Consider the following 14,887-nt stretch of genomic DNA (forward strand, 5'->3'; position numbering starts at 1 on the left):
TAGCAGGAGCCCGTCACAGAGAGGGTTTGCAGCCATGTAGAGGGCTGTGATCTAAACCCATCTGGTTTATCACACCCAGGGATGTGTGTGTGAAACGTAACACCATATTATAGTGCAATCAGCAAGTAGCATTTTGTTAATAATCATCACCAGGCTTGAACTACACCCTAACCTCGTTTAGGTCCCGGGTCTGAACACGGTTTGGAAAAAAATAAATAATAATAAATTTTATTTGTAAAGTGCCTTACATTTGACAAGCAAATCTGAAAGTGCTACCATAAAAATACAACAAAATAAAACACAGTAGAAGGGGGGGAAAACAATTAAGAAAAAACTTTTAAGAACAGGCAAGTCTTTAAGTGTTTTTTGTAAAAGTTATTGCTGGTCTTTTAATCGGGGAAATACAGTACAGTTGAACTTTGTTTCGTACTTCTGTTACTGGGCATGTCCAGAGTGCTCTGCCCAGTACATGTGAGGGTTTTTAATGGGAATACATTATGATGAGACGGGACGTTTTGTGTGATAAGTGAAAATCCGTTATACAAAATCGGTTATATCCAGTGTTTATTACATGGAAAACCACACAGACATTGGGGCTTTTGCTTTTGTCTGGTGAGTACGAATATCCAGTTTATGTGATGGTTAGGTGAGTTTTACTGTGTTGAAGGTGAGATTTATGTGTGTATATATACGTGCGTGTGTGTATGCATATATATATATATATATATATATATATATATATATACACACATTACTCCATAACTTACATTTTGTGTGTGTATATACGAGGTCTGTTAGTAAAGTATCAGCCATTTTTATTTTTTGCAAAAACCTGATGGATTTGAATCACGTGTGCTTGCGTGAGCCAACCTTGAACCTTCGTGCGCAAGCGTGAACTTTTTCACGCCTGTCGATTGTGTCATTTGCTGGTAAGCAGCCTTTGTGTGAGGATGGGTGTCGTCTCTTGGCGGATTTTCATTGCAAGGAAAAAGACGGAACGACTGGAGCAGCGCTACTGCGTCAGATTTTGCCAGAAACTGGGTGACAGCCAGGTGGAAATGCGCATGCGCACGAAGGTTCAAGGTTGGCCCATGCAAGCACACGTGATTCAAATCCATCAGGTTTTTGAAAAAAAAAAAGGTCCGATACATTTCTAACAGACCTCGTACATACATATTTCATATTTAAACCATTTTTTGTGGTGTACAGTAGCTCTCCGGGAGCACCCCCAATTTTGTTGTTCCCCCGTCCAATGACAATAAAGACTGTTCTGTTTTATATAACGGCTGAGTGGATCCTTGTCATTCCATTGGTGCTTTGAATGTCACATGACATGGATTAATTCATCCCATTTGTCTTGTATTGCATTTAGACTGCAGTTTGGCTCCATTTAGAGTGCAAATTTGGTTCCATACATTTGGTACCATTGCGTGCACACGTGTGGGTGTGAGTACATGTGGGTACTCACCAGACAAAAGCAAAAGTCCCAATGTTTTTGTGTGGTTTTTCATGTAATAAACACTGGATATCACCGATTTTGTATATGTTCCAGCTTTCACCTCATGTATCATTAAACTCAAACATACATTATTTGTATACTATATGAATGTAGCAGATATAGATAGCTGAGCTATAAATTTGGGGGGGGGGGGGGGGGTGCTCGGAGGGGGTCTTGCCCAGGGAATAATTCAGTGTAGAACTGCCACTGCTTGTGTACGTTGTACCAGACCATCGTGGTGATGAAAGAGCTGAACCAGAAGGTGAATCTTGATTTACCAGTTGACTTGCGCTCCTATCCTCACCTGTGGTCATGAACTTTGAATATTGAAAGAATAAGGTAATGGATACAGTTGGCAGAAATGAGATTCCTCCTGGACAGGGTGAGACACTCGGCTATGTGGGAAGGTCTCTGAGTAGAACAGCTGTTTATTCGCTCCAGAAGGATCCAGCTGAGGTAAATTGGACGTCTGGTGAGGATGGCCCCTGGTGGTCTCCCTAGCGAGGTCTTCCAGACACGGTCAACTAGGAGTAGGCCCGGGGGAAAACCCAGGACACACTGGAGGGATGATAATTCCCAGCTGGCTTGGGAACACCTCAGGATCCTCCAAGAGGAGTTAGAGGACTTATCTGAGGATAGGGAAGTGTGGGATGAGCTGGTTGGTCTGTTGTCACCGTGACCCAGATAATACTAAGAGCTGAGCTAACCTGTATTGTGGTGATGCACAGTGAGAGATCATGTGACTGTGAAACTCTGCTTTCCTGCAGTGTTGCCAGATACAGCTGATGATTTCCAGGCTAACTAGACTGTTTAACATAAAATCCAAACCACCCAATCTGACCTATGCTCTGCTGGAACCAGGGTTTTAAATACTCACATCAGGTTGCACGTCATTGAAACAACATTCACATTATTACTGTCGATGATGTGTATGGATGGTACAGCTCGCCTGTGGAGGAGTTCTGTAAGTAACCTCTTATGAATGGACTCCAGGAGCAGTCACACCAGCCTGGATAGAACCTGTTTCTTCTGTGCATTAAGTTTGATATTAATGAGGATGCAGTGAACTTCAGCTAATTAGCAGTTAGTTAGTTTTACTGTATACTGCTTTAATATATTAACCACACATGCATGTATTAAAATGTTTTTTTTGTTTGCAGTTGCCTGCAGGTCAGCTTTTACAAGCTCCAAGATGGACCCATCCACACCCAGCTGGTTTGGAGTGAGCCTGGCCTTTGGGACGTCTGTGTTCTTGTGGGCACTGGTAAACATGAGCTCTGTTTCAAAAACCTCTTTTGCATTCTTACCCCAGTGATCTTTCTGGGACTGGGGTGATTCACTCACAGTGTTGTTTCTGTTTACATCACTTACTTTCCTAGTTACTAAAAATCAAAGAATAAAAACTGGCCATACAATTTCACAGAGTTCCATCGGCAGATGTCTTCGTTTTTATGAGCCATTCATCAAGCTGTCCATCCTTATTCCAGGTCAGGGTTGGGGGGTGCGCCTTGCCTATCCCAGAGGCGAGGTACACCCCAGACAGGAAGCAGTCTGTCACAGAGCTGACACGTACAGACAGACAAACACATTCACACTCTCACTCAGACCCACAGCCAGTTTACAGTCACCAGTTCCCTAAACCTGTATGTGTGTGGAAGTGGGAGGAAGCTGGAGCCCCCAGAGGGAACCCACAGGAACATGGGGAGAACATGCAAACGCCACACAGAAAGGACCAGGTGGGAAGAGAACCTGTAACCTTCTCCCTGTGAGGCAGCAGTGCTAACCACCAAGTCACCGTGCTGTCCCGTAAAACAATATTTACATTTTAACAGTGTTTTAACAGACTTTGCGTGTGTGTGTACATGAGCTTTTGACAAAAGCGTAAGTTATGCAAATCAAGGAATATTTGTAGATCACGTCTGTGCATTTGCTGGTATTAATAATACAAATTTAACTCCATAGGAAGTTCGCTTTGAGTTAGCGGAAGTTAGCGTGCACGCTAACACTGCAGAGTGTGCTATCAGGTTATAAAAAGAGTATTTTCAGTTTTAGAAGTGTTTATTTCTCACTATCTTTTACATAATATATGACAAAGGGGATATATTTACACACAAACAAAACAGAGTTTTGCAGCTAGCTACCAGCCTGTGACGTCACCATGTTAACATCTGCGAAGTAAGTTCAGAGGTGTTATTGGGTTCCAAAAATGGTGTTTTCAGTTTTAAGTGTTTATTTCTCACAAGCTTTTACATAATACAGGGTTCTCCCCAGAAATGTTTAGTCTAGCGGTGCTGTTGGGAACTATCACCGTGCGCAACGCTTCCACTCGGTGCCCTAGCTGACCTTGTGTCCTGAAGCCCAAAGACAAAAATGAAAGTCTTTTAGTCCTGTTTCTGGTCTGATTCTGTGCTGAATTGTTGATTAGTTAAATTAATCTAAAATGTTTGTGTTTTGTTGACACACTGTATGTAACAAATGTGCAGTAAACTTATTGGAAAGAAAAAAATAATGTACAGAAAGACCATTTAAAATGTGGGAGATTCCAGACTTTTTTAACACTTTTCCTCTGCATAGTTTCAATTTGAAAAGTTTGAATTCCCAAGTCATAATATCACCGGGCTGGGAGCATTCACTTCAGAGTGTGAAAACCTCACCTTGTCCTTGTCATTCAGATTTTGACACTTCTCTATATTGTCAAAAAATAAAACAAAAAGGTCCAGCTTTCCTCCCCGAGTCAGCAGGTGCATTTCTGGAAAATGTCTTTTTACTCTGCATTTGTCAGCATTTCTCAGTGTGTGATGCACATTTTAGGAAAAGCAGAAACATCAGACTGACACCGTGAAGAAACGAACACTGCTTCATGCGATAACGAAGCTTGTGAGCTTTCATTCAAAACTAAAGGTTCGGCTTTACGGAGGCTGTACAGAGAGACAGGAGCCGACACACTTCACCTCAAAACTCTTAATATTTTCAGTCTGTCGTATTTTGGATTCTAACGTGTGGTGACACTGCCGTTTATGTCACTGGACACTATTTTAGTCCCGCCGTGAGCATGCACGCGGAGTGTCTCCATGACGCTGTTTCATTACAGGCTGGAAACACAGGTGGATTTTTTTTTTTTTTTTACATTGGAAAAAAGTCAGAATACGTTATTTCAGGAGATAATGTTTCTCTAACCATGAGAGAACTTTGTGAGGAGCTCCGCAAAACCAGCTGGCGATCCTTTGTTGGAGCGGACTTTGGACATCACGAGTGGATGACTGTTCAGGTTTTTTTTCTTCTCCTTCTCAGTGGAGCTGGTAGGATTTATTTTACTTTGGGTGTCTGTCTTGACATGACACTGTTCTGTAATGGAGCAGCGTGCACCACACTCGCGCAGTGTGCACACGCACTAAGTTTGCACAATGGAAAGCGGCTCCTTTTACCGTGACTGCATCAAAATGAACAGTTATAACTTAAAAAACGAGTCATCATAACACCACATCACACTTATATGAACTTTGTAATTAATCTGTGGTTCTGTTTTTAATGTTAGCAGCATTCAAGTGCGCAGTTTCCTCAAAGAAACGCTGTCAGAAACACTTGGGAATGTTCTGGTTTCAGTGCCACATGTCCTTTAAAACATAGAAGAATGGAAATGATGCACACCGCTGTTCAGCACCAAAATCTCAAAGTGTGTCTCGGTACCTGAAGAATTTCAAATTCCGTTCTGCCGTTTTCTTCATAAAAGCCTCCCTGTTCACTGTCACAGAAGCTGCAGTATCGTTCTTAGCCTCTGATCTCACCGATCCCACAGCAGACAGGTCGATTGAGTCGGCTGTGCACCTGCCTCTGTGACGCTCGCCGCCGGCGTGCCTCCTCCCCAGATGTCCCGGCGACTGCTGCGTCCCCGCCAAGACAAAATGTTTGAGTTCAATGGTATGAATGTTTCATTTCATGGGGTGAAAGCTGGAACAGACCATTCAACGAGGCAAGTTTTTTTTTTTTTTTTTTTTCTTTTTCTTTTTGCCTTCATTGGGATTTTTGACATCGCAGATGTGGTGTTTGGCATTTTACAAAACAAAACTTTGGACGTGCAGTTCAGTCTTGACAGAATTGATGAATTTTGATAGTGTTGAGAGAGAGAGAGAAATTCAGTGACATTTTTGAGGAGACCACGCGAGCTGCAGGTGCGCCGAGCGCGCCCTGTGGGAAGCCTGACGCGCGGGCCCACTACAAACAGCTTCACTTGGCTGTGATTGATAACATTCTCACATAAATCAGGAACAGATTTAAAGATCACAATAAAATGAGGTTTGCTGGACTGTTGGATGCAGAGCAGTTTAACACATTTCAGCAGACATTTCCAGAGGCAGAGCTCTGAAGTTTGACAGACAGTTATGATCTTCATTTTGATCTGAATAGACTGAAAGCTGAGGTCAGTCATGTACAACATGTCCAGCTTTCACACCAGAAGCATCAGCGATCTCCTGGTTCTTCTAAAGAGGACGGGGCCTTTTGGACAGTATGACAGAACTGTATCCTGACCGTTCCCATGTCTACTGTGTCCGTGGAGCGTCGATTCTCAGCCCTCAAACGGATACAAACATACGCAAGGAACACAACTGGAGAAGAACGACTGTCTTCTGTGACATCTCTGTCAATTGAGAAGGACCTCCTCAGTCAGCTGAAGTAGCACAGACTCCTGCACGATGCTGTTATTGAACACTTTGTATAAAAAGTACAGACGCATGGATTTTATTTACTAGTAATGGGTGTTATTTTTCTATTACATTTTCATATGTAGTCTACAGCCTATTGATTGACGTTGAGCTTAATTGGGGCACATGGAATAGTTTTGCTGCATTCGTGGTTGTTCAATTAGGTGCACACTTGTGGATTTTGCCAAATTGTGCATTGATATACTCATTGGGATGCATTATTGCTTCACTTGGCGTATTTTAATTATTTGCGTATTGTTGGATGCCTGTGATACAGTGTGAAGTGCGGTTGTTGCTTTGTGTGTTTTGTTTACATAGGTTATAGTTGATGTCTAATGAAGGCCCTGTACTGAAACCCCACAGCACCCCGCTGAGCAAATTTCAGCTCTCCCCGGTTTTTGCATGATCAAAGCCACACACACAGAGGCCACTTGGTGATTATAATATAGATATATTTATATCAAGTTGTAAAAGTTTGCTTTCAGTGCCAATTGAAAGAAGATGATTTTACAAAATGTTTTTTCTATTTGTCACAAACAGTTTAGTATGTGTGTAATACCAAGTGTTCCAATGCTTTAGATCAGACTTTACTGGCCGTGGGTCTTCTGGTCTCAAACCTGCCTCTCCTCTAAACTAACTCTGTCCCAGAACTCATGGAACTATGGTTTAGAGAAATCCAATTGCCCAAAGGTGCTACTTCGTAACAAATTACATTCTGACATCATAAACTTACATTTGGCTGTATTTGTTTGGAGGCGGCACGGTGTCTTAGTGGTTAGCACTGTTACCTCACAGTAAGAAGGACCTAAGTTCACTTTCCACCTGGTCCTTTCTGTGTGGCGTTTCCATGTTCTCCCCGGGTTCACGTGCTCCGGCTTCTTCCCACATCCAAAGACGTGCAGGTGAAGTGGTGACTTTAAAGTGTCTGTAGGTGAGACTGAGTGTGTTTGTCTTTGTGTGGCTCTGCGGCGAGCTGGAGTCCTGTCCAGGGTGAACACGCCTCTCACCCTGCGACTGCTGGGATAGGCTCCAGCCCCCATGGCCCTTGATTGGAGTAAGCAGATCTGGAAAACTAATGGATGGATGTAGTTGTTTGTAAATTACCCATTTTTATGGTGAAAATAAATGTAAGGCATCATTGTAAAGTTCTTTGGATTATCAGATCCCAGCAAACGCTGCATGTACATCAAATGAGGCATTAAAGAGGTTTCTAACACTTTCGGGGCAGGTCTCCTAACATGTATCAACACTTGTCTTGGTTCAGGGTCTGTTCCAGCTGCTTTTAAACATGCTGTGGTTTGATCCCTTCTTAAAACACTTCAACTCCACTTGTCAGTTTGATCTCATTTTAGACCATCTGCCATTTCTCTCCAAGGTTTTAGAAAAGGTTGTTTTTATACAAGTAGAGTCATTTTTAGAAGACAGACACATCCTTTAAAAATTCCCATCTGGATTTAGATCAGGACACAGTACTGAGTCAGCACTTTTTTTTTAAGTACATAATGACATCACTGTGTCTGCGGATGCAGGGGATCCTGCTGTGCCGGTTCTATTGGACCTCACAGCAGCCTTTGACACTGTGGACCACACTGTACTTGTTTCCCAGTTAGAACATCTTGTTGGCAGTCATGGTATTGCACTGAAGCAGTGGGGAGGTGATGGTCCACTGGTTAAGCATTGGGCTTCAAACCAGAGGATCCTCGGTTCAAATCCTAGCCAGACTGGAAAATCACTAAGGGCCTTTGGGCAGGGTCCTTAATAGTTGTGCAGCTTAGCTAAAAATTCCATAACAATCGTTCAGTTTGTGATAAAAGCAGGAAATTTGTCATACACATTCTAAAATAACTGTTTATTTTCAGATATGGAGCCGTCCTGGAGCTGACCTCAAATGAGCAACACGGGTCAATAAAGAATTACACAGGGGTCAAAATTTAAAAATGCTTCAATCATGTTGAACACTATACCACATTATTTGTCTGTTAATAACTATTCCAAAAAGGTATAGTTTGGACTATCTATGACTGAATGTTCTGGGATAAAAATGGCAAAAATGGTGACATTTCAGTTTGTACAGGGGTCAAAAGTTAAAGTTGCTCCAATTTTGGAGCAACTTTGTTTATTACCAATTACCAATTTTATTTATTATGCATATTATCAGTTGAGTTAATAGCATTTTAAAAAGGAATAGTGTTGGGTCTGCACCCTGTTTTAAAGAAATGAGAGGCACAGACACTGTAAAGAAACCAGTCAGAGAGATGCAAATATATTTTATGCTCTGCGCAGAGGAGGAGAGTAAGAGCGGGCAGTAGCAGCTTGTAAGTGCTCAGCTCCAAAGCTCTCCTAAAATCTCCTCCTCTGGCTTGGCTTTTTTAGTTCACCAACATGAGAAAAAAACAAGGACAGTCAGGGAGAGGTTACACATGAGACATGTCTGCATGAGGAGATAGCAAGGCAAGGTAGTGGCTGGAACCTTCCATTCCTGCAACATGAGCCTTGTGGCTTGTCAAAAACAGGATAAGGCACTTATGCAAAATGAAAAATAGTTTGCTCAATCATGAAGAATGCAGACAAGTTTCTTTTTAAAACCTCCTCACAAAGAGGAAAAGTACATGTAGTCATAAAAGGAAATAAGCATGAACTATATAAAATCCTTGACAAATAGTTTGGACCATCTGTCTTGCTCAGTTATGTTACGAGTAGGGCTGTCACAATTAGGAATTTCTGGAGACGATTAATTGTCAGGCAAATAATTGCGATTGATTATATTGTCTATTTTTTTTTCTTCTTTTTTTCCCTTCTTTATATTCTACTATCGCAGTATGATTACACAACTCTGGAAGAACGTTTGGCTTCTCTGAGTGGAGACACCAGGAATAGTGCAACATTTTTATTTTTATCTTCATTTTACATATAGTCCCAACTTTTTCTGATTTGTGGTTGTTTAAGTTGCATTTCTGAAATTACAGAACTGCTATAAAGAAAAGTGTGAACATTTTATTGTGTTTTTAAGCTTTGTGGAGCAAACACCAAACTCTTATAAAGAAGGAAAAAAATACCTGGACATGTGCAGGAAAACTGACATAAACCGAACAGAACAATGCAGGCTGATGTTTTGTTTTGTTTTTTTGTTTTTTTGTATAAATAAATCAGAATACAATAAGAGGCAGCTCACTTTGAAATAATTAAAACATATAGCTACAGCTTAATAACTTTGAAAAATAACAGAAATCAGCAGCTTGTATTTTTATTCTGACTCCAGTTCATTTTAGTGTGATGAAGTCGTCCTTATTTTCTCATCAGTCACGTTTTGTGCTTGAACACTACATTAAGCTCAAGATTGAACAAATACATACCTTTGGAAAATAACAGCTGTTAAAGCTCAGCTTTTTGTGATCTGTGCCTCTGAACATCAATGCACAGCTTTTCTGTAATTTTTGCTCAGTTCATTTATATATTCTAATTTTTTAAGGATGTTTTTAAGGATATTTGACCGTTTATTTCATGTCATGATCTCATAAATTCAGTATACGACGCGCACGTGGTGTGAACAGGACGGTGCCATCAGAACCGCACCGGTAGAGAAAGTACAGAAAGTAAAGGCAACTCCAAGGTTTGGTTTTGTTGTTTTATGTTTTTTTTTTTTCACTCTGGTTAAAATCCTCTCTCTCTCTGTCTCTCTCTCTCTCTCTCTCTCTCTGCTCCGCGCTCGCTGTCTCACGTGATGGTTCACAGCAGAACATAACATCTCGCTCCCTCAGTCTGCAGCGAGTTGACACCGCGTGCACTCACACAGCTCCTTCGGTAAACTGCGCATGTTAATCAGCCGTCTTATTCAAAATTTGAACGTCCAGATGACGGCAGGACGGCTCGCTGCCTAAAACTATGAATTGAGAGAAAAACAAAGACTTAAATAAAATAAACGACTCGTTGACTACTAAATTAGTTGTTAACGACTTCAATCTTCGACGTAGTCGTGACTAGTCGAGCCAGCCCTACTTAAAACCGAAATGCATCCACAGCGGTGCCGTGGTACGTGGTTTTGGAACCAGAACCTTCTCGTGCTCCGTGTTATTATCCGAGCCTCGCTAACCATCAGACCAAGACGAGAGGAAACAGTGAGTGAGGCAGCGTGCGGCTGCTGCTGCACGATGACGTCAGATACCGAGTCATTTTATGCAACTTTGTTGATAAAATAAATAATTCACGGTAATCGCGATTATGAAAAATATTCGCGAATATGAAAAATAATCGCGATTGGCTAATATTGTAATAATTGTGACTGCCCTAGTTACGAGGTAACATTTGTATGTCACATGTCATAGAATCCACTGGATGTTGGCCTTTACTTTGGAGAACAAACTTTGAACACAGTCAAAACTATTCCATTTATTAATCCTATCTGACTCCACTGGCTTCCAGTTCGTTTTAGAATTGATTTTAAGGTTTTAGTGTTTGTTTTTAAGGCTACACCTTGCTATCTGTCTGAAATCTTAACTCTCCTCACTGACAGTAGGACATTACGGGTGTCTGGTCGACTTCACTGAGATGTTCTGAGGTCAAAATACAAACTCTGGGTTGGTGGTGTTTTTTCCGTAGCTGAACCCAGACTGTGGAACAAGTTACCTCCTGATTTACGTGCTATTCCTGACACCATGCTTTAAATTTGTTCAGGTCTCCTTTGCAAAAGAGGTCTCAATCTCAATGGGATGAACCTGGTTAAATAAAGGTTAAATTAAATAAAAAAATCAGAGCTCAAGATGTTTATCGAAACTTGTTTTTAACACCTAGTGGTGCTGTGACATGTTTTGTTTTATGAGCCTTTTTTAAAAACTCTGTTGTATGTTTGTTTTATTTTTGTGAATTCTTGATCTTTGATTTTAGTGTCAAACACTTTGGACACCATTGGGTTGTTGTAAAGGGAGGCAGAAATAAATGTTTGATTGATTGAAATTCTGTTGGTTTGTCATTGATCATCATCTGTCTCTTCCACACAGCTCTTCAAACAGCACAGTACAGACGTCCATGAGTACAAAGTGAGGAACGGCCTGGAATAAGACCCCAGAGTGGTATGTGGTAACAGCACTGACGACACCTCTGGAATCACAGCGTGTGACTGTTTTGGTGCTGAATCGTTCCCGCTGTTGGATTTCTGACTGCAGTTGAACTGCTTTAAACTGCATCCTGGACTGCAGGTTGTCCTCCAGCATGTTGAACCCAAAAGCAGCTTGAAACTAGGGTTGTCACTATTGATAAGTTTAGTCATCGAGTATTCTTCTGGCGATTTATCAAGAAATCTGATAAAAAGTACTTTTGCGTTTTTAAACAACATGAATAGTCCAGGGCTCTCCCTAAGCAGTGGCACAATGTCGGGCCAAAGTCTTGACATTTTGCTGAAAAGGCGATGGGATGTGATTTCTGTTTTTGTTTTTTTTCCCCCCAACTTGTAAAATTTAACAATTTTTAGGTTTTGTTTTTTTTTTCTTTTTTTTTTTAGGTTGGTGGACTGGGTCCCTGTGTTTTTTTTTTTTTTTTTTTTTTTTTTTTTTTATCATCCTCTTTCTCTGCAATTCAGCAGATGCATTTCAGCTGGAGGTTGAACATGCAAACCTCACAGTCAGTTTTTTTTTATTATTATTATGTTACAGTGTTTGTGAAGCGCTGTGTGTTGCCCAAAAAAAGCAAAAAAAAAAACAAAAAAAAAACGAAACACTCAGTGCGAGTCTGAACAAAACACAGAAGAACGAGTGGACTTTTGCTGAGAGGATCTTCTTTCAGAAACTGTTTGTCAGTGTGGCCGGGGACGGAGCAGTGACCGGGCAGAGAGAGACAGCAGCCAGGCAAGTCACTCCCCATGCAGAGCGGACCGTGTGTTTTTTTTTTGTTTTTTTTTTTTTTAATAGACAAACACACAGCTTCACTTTAAATACACAGTCAGTCTATTTCCGATGATCAGCGTTGACACACTTTCTCTTAAAAGGCTTTATTTTACTCTGTGCGTCGTGTTGGAAAGCGGTAGCTTTTGGATTAGCCTTTGTACGGTTTGTGGGCATGCTCTAGTCTTCTGTTTTTTGTTTTTTCTGGGGACGCTACAGCTCCACACACAGGCCTGGCATATGTACTACAACATTAAATGAAGCTTCGAGGCACATTTTTTGTAATCGAATTATTCGAGTTACTCGACTAATCATTTTAGCCCTGCTTGAAACCAAAAGAACAGGTGGGTTTCTGCTCTCCTGTCTTGCAAAAGAGGTCAGCAGGGTCATGTCTGTCCACCGGTTATTGCTATAACAGCTGCTTTTCAAACCAAGACGACTCCAAGGGGTCAAAGCGCACTCTGAGATTTTGTATGCGAATAAGTGACCCAGTGAAAATAAAGTGATTCATTTAAAAACCCAAAACACTCCAAGAGACATGGCCGGGACAGGAAGATCAGTACGTTCAAAACGAGGAAAAGCTGAGTGAACTCCAGGCCAACTCAGACCTGGAACACTGCCTGTAAAACTATCAGAAGACAGAGAACAGCAGGCCTGTATCATCCCAAACGGGCCCATACTCCCCCAAACAAGCTCGTACAGGCCCGCATCATCCCAAACAGGCCATGTTGCAAAAGCTCGTTGCAGTCTTTTGTGACACACCTTCAGATGATAGGAGGGAACTGGAAAAAGTGACATTTATAGATTTTCTACCAGCACTAAACAAAAAGAAAGCACATCAAGCAAGCAAATTTTTTATTTTATTTTATTTTTTTGCACACTGTAACGAAAATTACTTCATTTTCTACCACTTGTCACAGTGGCAGGTTACCAAGCAGCTCACCCCATACTTCCCTATCCTCAGTCAGGTCCTCTTACTCTTCCCCTGAAGGCCCTGTCACATCTTGATTTATCTGCGTATACCAACAGCCCCATTTCCACCAAGTGGTTCGGGTCGGTATTGCATGGTGTGGTGCTGGTCAGAAACAGTAATTTAACTTTATTTTATTTTTATTGTGTCTTGGTGGATCATTTTCATCGTGACCAGAATGGTGGTGAGTCGACTGATGGCTGTGGTCAGTGGTGGGCACAGTTCCGCTAACCGCTATTTATCGAAGATAATGTTTTTATTATCGGATTAGCTTTTCAGATAACTTTGAAAACCATCATCAGACCAATTATCTTGCGATACATTTTAGTCTGATAATTTTTAGATCACTAACATGTTTTTGCAGGCGCAGTGAATAAAGCTTTAACTGTTTAAAAACCTTTGTTAAGTCTGGTATCAAAGATTTTAGTGCTTACCTGGTTTCAAGAGAAGCCGCTCTATCCTCATCACAGGAGAACTGGTCACAGGATAATTGCTCCTGACACCATACTAACTCACCGGCAATATCACCCAAGTCATCCAGAAGCATACAGATTTAACTTATGGTTAACATTTAACCAAACTAATTTCTGACATGTTATTTAAATTAACGTCACTTCTGAAGTTTTATAAAGTGAAAATATCAGATACATGTTTTAGTTTTAAAGTATTGTACTAATTTTAAAGGTTTAGTGTGAACATGCCTTGGCAGTGCTAGTGCATTTATGGGTAAAGTTCACAACAGGATAAATGCATTTGAGCATTAAACTCAGCATTAAACTCTTTGTATATTGTGCCTAAAACTCTCGTGACTATATTCTCTGGGTTTATAGACGTTGTTATTGTGTGTTTTATGTAAAAATGCCAGAAGAAGCTCAGGTTGCTTCTCAATTATTTTCAGTTGGAATCACTGAGTTGCAATTGCTTCCTGTTTGCTCTTTAATGTCCTGGTTATTGTCTTTTACAACACTGTTTGTCATCTTTGTTCCAGAGTACTATATATATATATATATATATATGAGGTCTGTTAGAAAAGTATCCGACCTTTTTATTTTTTGCAAAAACCATATGGATTTGAATCATGTGTGATTGCATCAGCCAAGCTTGAACCTTCGTGCGCATGCGTGAGTTTTTTCATGCCTGTCGGTTGCGTCATTCGCCTGTGAGCAGGCTTTGTTTGAGCACTGGTACACCCCTCTTGTCGTATTTTTATTGCGAATAAATGTCTGAACGATTTGGAGCTTTGCTGCATCAATTTTTTCCAGAAACTGTAAGAGACCTCCAGGTGGACACCATTCGGAAAATTCAGATGGCTTTCAGGGACGATTTTATGGGGATTACACAGATTAAGGAGTGCTCCAGCCGGTTTAAAGACCGCTCACAGCTGCTGAGAGCGCACCGCTGGCTGACAGGCTGACAGCCCGCTGAAACAACCAGATCATTTCCAACGTGAAGGCTTTGTTGATCCGGGACGTCATCTGACTTACACAAAAATGGCAGGAGACGTGGACATCAGTACTTTTTCGGCACATTCTACTGTTACAGGAGTTTTTTTCATGGAAAGAGAAGCGGAGGGATGCGCCATGGAGCCATTCATGGCGCGGCACAAAACCACCTCCGTGTTGGTCTCACAGGACGGCTTTCAGATGGCTTTCAGACGGCTGTCGGTGGCTTTTCAGTCGTGTGACTATCCGAGAAATTATGGATGAGCTGGACATGCCAGAACATGTCCTGTGAGGCTTCATCACGGCGTTGCCTTGCACCATGCGGCACTGCTGCGACGCGCGGAATTCCTCCGCACGTCTGTCTCAATGTGCCGTCTTCCGCAATTCCTGTGCTAGTCAGAGGA

Source organism: Thalassophryne amazonica, chromosome 11, assembly GCF_902500255.1.
Source record: "Thalassophryne amazonica chromosome 11, fThaAma1.1, whole genome shotgun sequence".
NCBI classification, from domain to species: Eukaryota; Metazoa; Chordata; class Actinopteri; order Batrachoidiformes; family Batrachoididae; genus Thalassophryne; species Thalassophryne amazonica.